Source organism: Colobus angolensis, unplaced genomic scaffold (genome assembly GCF_000951035.1).
Source record: "Colobus angolensis palliatus isolate OR3802 unplaced genomic scaffold, Cang.pa_1.0 Scaffold416, whole genome shotgun sequence".
Taxonomy (NCBI): domain Eukaryota; kingdom Metazoa; phylum Chordata; class Mammalia; order Primates; family Cercopithecidae; genus Colobus; species Colobus angolensis.
Window position 1 is genome coordinate 236,054 of NW_012117555.1, and position 5,529 is coordinate 241,582.

The following is a 5,529-nucleotide window of genomic DNA, read 5'->3' on the forward strand; positions in this document are numbered from 1 at the left end:
GCCTCTCGAATCTGGCCTTGATTTGTGGTAGGAGCCTCAGGGTTCCTGAGGGCCTTGGGGTTCCCTTGCTCTGAGTGTGGGGGTGGACCCTGGGCTGCAGCAGGGGATGGTGACTCCCGGGGTTGGAGGCAGGTTTCGTTTTCGAGAGATGACCATGACAGTATCTCCCATCCCCGTACCTTGAAATGCCTTCTACATGAGACTCTGTGACAGCCTCAGCCAGGAAGAATGGGGTGTTTGGCGAGACATGACTTCTGAGGCTGACTTGGAAGGCGCCACGCGCACCTTGCTGTGCTGGGACAGTCACTCTTGGAACCCAGCTGCGGTGCTTGGAGGGAGGCCACCCTGGCCTCAAGGAGAGGCCAGGTGGAGGAACCAGCATTGGATTCCAGACTCCTGAGCGGCTTCCAGCCGAGGTCCCAGCGTGCCTTGTTCCAAGACCGCCTGCATACAGTAGGGTGGTTGCTGAGCATGCTGTTTTGGGGTCATCTGTGCTGCGGCACTCAATGTTGGAATAGTGGAGGTGGGCTGGGGCCCTGACCTGGGAGAGTGACACTTCCCTCCTCACCCCTGCCCCCTCCTTCGGGATCCCTTCCTCTCTCCCACAGAGGCAGCGGCTCAGTGGGTTCCCCACCCCTCCTCCCCATCTAACAGGTGCTTCGTGGGAGCCGCTGAAATCCAGCCAACCTCCTGGCCCTGAGTGGGTCAAGCTCCAAATGGCGAGTGGCCCCGGGGCATCTGCATGGCCCGGCGTTAGCTAAGGGGGGTGACTGATGAGGACATTCACACGTCAGTGGGGAGCCTGTGGGGAAAACCAGGGTGTCTTCTAGGCTGGACCTGTGGGGCTTCAGCCTCGTTGGGGGGTCTCCTCACATCGGGGCACTGTGGCCACACTCCATGTCCCCAGCCAGTGTCCCCAAAGGGCCTACGAGGTGCTGGCCGTGACCTCCCCTCCCAACCTCTGACTTGAAGGTGGCAGCTACCATCTCGCCATGGCCCTCAGCACCCCCCTCACACACCGGCTCCTGACATCAGAGACCTGTAGCCACCCCCTGCAGGCAGTCAGCAGCGTGATCCCCGGCTCCTGCCAAGGGCAGCGGGCTGTGCACTCAGGCAGCTGGGACCAAAGCCACCGAGGAACCAAGGCTGGGGCCGGCATGAGTTTCTCTCCTGGAGAGCCGATGTGGGCGCGGAGCTGTTCCTGGGTGCTTGCTGGGATTGTAGCGGTAGAAGGCCAGGGCTGCAGGAATCCAGGCTGCAGGAGAGAGACTAGGACTCAGGCAGAAGCAGGAGCACCAGGCTGGTGCCACTCCCACCCCACCTGCACGCCTTCTCAGCAGCGAGCGGTGGGAGTGTGTCCCCAGGCGGGATAGTGCTGGTGTCTCCTGCCCACCCTGCCTGTTTGGGATACCTTCCCAGCCCGTTCCTGCTCCCGGCAGGTGCTGCTTTTCTTTGCGCTGCACCAGGACGAGGTCGGTGCGTTTGTCCTTCCTCACTGGCACTCCCAGACTGCTTTCCTTTTCCACCAAAACCACCCCCCCTTTGTGACCAGACCTCACCATGCTGAAGTCATTGGCACCCCTTTCCTGCAGGAGGGGACACCTGCTCCCTGTCACTCTCCCAGCCATGCCTTCAAAATCCACACCAGCAGTTCTCCAACTTTGACTTCCTCTCCTTCAGGGGTCCTGTCCCCTCCCCACTTACCTCACTGGGTCCTTTCTGCCAACTGCACCCCTCTACACTCCAGCCTCTTCACTCTCTCTGCCCGCCTCCCAGCTCCCAGCTCTGCTGTCCACCAGCCCTGAGATCTGCAGTCTTTGTGTACGGCCTGCGTCTGCGACTTCCTCATCCCCTCTGTCTGTTCTCCTCTCCTTATCAAGGGAAGCCTATCTGGCCGGCCATTGTGTCTGCCCCTCACCCTCCCTCCCGTTCATGTGGGCAGACCACAGCCCGTGTGGAATCCTGACCTTCTTGGTGGCTTAAGCACCACCTGCCTATTCTTTCTCATAGCGGGGATCAGGGCGGTGCCAGCGGCTTCCCGGGGCCTCACGCAGGCTGCAGCCCTGGGCCAAGGTTAGCTGGCTGGGAAGGGCCCACGTGGCATCATGCTGGACACCCGGGGCTGCTGTCCCTCAGCTGCCGGGCGCTCTGCCAGAGCCGTGCAGCCTGGAATCCTACCTACCCTTGGTCAGCTTCCTCCTAACACATGGCACAAGGCCAGCGTTCCAGGAGGGCAGAGCGGAAGCCTGGGGTCTCTTGAGGCTGAGGTCCAGAATGCACATAGTGAAATCTCCACCACATTCCCTCGGCCAAAGCAGGTCACAGCAGCCAGATTCCAGAGGAGTCAAACAAGGCACTGACCACTCCTCCCCTCCACTACCTGCCTCTGCCCTCCCCTCGCAGGACCTGATGAGGCCCCTGGGTTTTTCTGCCCTGCCGGCTCTGGGAAGGCAAGGATGAAAGTGTCATTTAGTGGCAGGGACTTTAGGGAGCGTGGTATGGCCAAGCCCTAGCTCTCTGCAGCAGTGCGCCCAGGACAGCTGGGCCTGGGTCTCCAGTGGGTCGGAGTTTTCTGAAGGCGGCTGTGGGTCAACCTCGCACCCGGTGACTGCACCAGGCGGTGAGGCATGCATGGCCCAGCACGGGGGCCCTGTCCGTGGCCGTGTGGGGTCAGGTGTCCGGCTCGGGGCTTCTGGGCCCCCTGCTCCCCAAAGGTGTGCAGCTCCTACATCCCCTGCCAGGTCCTTTGGGTCTAAGAGGGTCCCTCTTGGCCAGCGCGCCAGGCTCCACCTTCCCCTGACCCCTCACCAGCTGGATGCCTCCCCCTGGCTGGAACAGCAGCCCTGCCTGGTCATGGGCCTGCCTCTCCACTCTGTCCTCCCTAACACAGCCAGAGGCATGCTTCTAACCTGCAGACCCTCTCCCGGGGGGGCCTAGCCACCCAGACACCAGGCGGCTGTAAATGGCCCATTGGGTCTGCTGTGTAGAATGGGACCCTCCGCCCTGTCCCAGGTCCTGCTTTCCCAGGAGGCTCTTACATGGGGCTGCAGCTGGGGGATGACATGCCTGCCAAGTGGGTGGGGAGGCTCCAGCCCAGTAAGATGGGATCCAGGACTGTGAGACTGTGACCCAGGTCAGGTGGTGGCAGCTTGGCCTTCCTGGTCCCAGGTGGAGAGGCAGGGTGAGGCTCCTCCTCATGGGGCCTGGAGGGGAGAGACAGGGTGAGGGTCCCCCTCATGGGACCTGGAGGGGAGAGACAGGGTGAGGGTCCCCCTCATGGGACCTGGAGGGGAGAGACAGGGTGAGGGTCCCCCTCATGGGACCTGGAGGGGAGGGGTTGCCTGTGTAATCAGCCCAGCCTCGGACGTCAGCAATCCGTGTTTCTTAGGAAAGGTGGCCACAGGGAATCACAGACTTGGTGTGACTTTCTCAGAGTGCTGTGGTACACCTGTGGGGTTTCCCAGCTCATCCTGTCCAGTGGGACCAGGCGGAGGCCCAGCCCTGTTGTCGGAGTGACCTTCGAGCTCTGACCACAGGCCACGTGTGATCAGGAACCATGAGTCAATCAGATGTCATCCAGGGTGGTGGCTGAGCAGTGGTGACTGACCAGACGGGAAGGCAGGGAAGGGTCTAGATTTGAATGAGAGCAAAGGAGTGGGCTGCAGGCTGGTAGACTCCTCCAGGTGGATGAGCCCCATCCTCTGGCCTCTGTGAGGCCAGACCCCTGCAACAGCCAAGTCCAGGGCCCCACGTCAGCCCTGCACCTGGCCCAGGCCTCCCTGCAACAGCCAAGTCCAGGGCCCCACGTCAGCCCTGCACCTGGCCCAGGCCTCCCTGATGGAGCTCACCCACCTGAGATCACCCTGGCTCTGCAGGAAGCTTTGTCGTGATCCTCTGCGGCTGAGGATTATGTAGAGACATGACGAAGCACAAAAACCCGTGTTTGACGGGTTGCCAGGTGCCTACGTCAGAGCTCATTAAATTACACATGAAATAGATGTAGCTTGCTGTGTGTCAATCACACCTAATTCAAGTTGTAAAAAATTAGACTCAGAATTTTTACACTTGGGAGTGTTTTATCAGATGTGCCTCGAGATTCTAAATTCAAATGCACACTGAATAAAACATTTAGGTTTATCTCCAAGCACGGTGGCTCACACCTGCGATCCCAGCATTTCGGGAGGCTGGGGTGGGCAGATCACCTGAGGTCAGGAGTTGGAGACCAGCCTGGCCAACATGGTGAAACTCCCTCTCTACTAAAAATACAAAGATTAGCTGGGCGTGGTGGTGGGCGCCTGTAATCCCAGCTACTCAGGAGGCTGAGGCAGGAGAATCACTTGAACCCGGGAGGCAGAGGTTGCAGTGAGCCAAGATCGTGCCACTGCACTCCAGCCTGGCGACAGAGTGAGACTCCATCTCAAACAAACCATTTAGGTTTATCATTTAAGGAGAAAGACTGAAGGATGTTATTGAATTTATTAAGAAATCAGAATGAGGCCGAGGCAGGAGGATCACTTGAGCCCAGGAGTTCAAGACCACCCTGGGCAAGTGGTCGTATCTAGTGAGACCCCATTGCTATTTAAAAAAAAAAGAAAGGGGAAAAAATCAGAATGTTTGGGAACTTAAGATTCAGCACATGTTTACATTTTACAATTTAGCTTTATTAAACATACAAGGCAGGTGTAGCAGCGAACTAACATTCTGGTGAGGAGAAAGACCCCGGCTGAAGTTGTTAGAGGGTGGAGGATGGTGGGGCATGTGTGGAGGATGGAGGGCTGAGGACTGGCTCAAGGGCTGGGGTGAGAGCGTGCATGTGTGTGCCAGGCATGGCCCAGAGGCCCAGGCGTTGGAGCCAAGAGCCTGGGATGGGGGGCAGGTGTGGGGTGACCGGAGGGGACACCGGGAGAGGCCAGAGGCCACAATGCAGGAACCGAGGCCTGGCTGGTCGCCCGGAGAGGTGAGGAGAGCCATGGGAGGTTTTGTGCGGATCAAGCTGGCGGCTGGGTGAAAAGCAGGCCGTGGGGTCTGTACGGGAGCAGAACCACCCGGCTGTGTCCACAGGAACACGCGTGAAGGGCTACTGTGGTCTGGACCAGGGCACGCAGGTATAAGTGGTGAGGACCGGTCTTGGGACGATTTTTGTTGCTGCCAGATAGTTAAAGGGCTTAAAAATAAAATCAAAGCTGGACACAGTGGCTCATGCCTGTCATCCCAGTTCTTTGGGAGGCCAATGGGGGAGGATCACTTGAGCCCAGATGGCTGCAGTGAACCACAATCACATCACTGCACTCTAGCCGAGATGATAGGGCAAGACCCTGTCTCAAAAAATATTTTTTTTTGGCCAGGCGCAGTGGCTCAAACCTGTAATCCCAGCACTTTGGGAGGCCGAGACGGGCGGATCACAAGGTCAGGAGATCGAGACCATCCTGACTAACGCGGTGAAACCCCATCTCTACTAAAAAAACACAAAAAACTAGCCGGGCGAGGTGGTGGGCGCCTGTAGTCCCAGCTACTCAGGAGGCTGAGGCA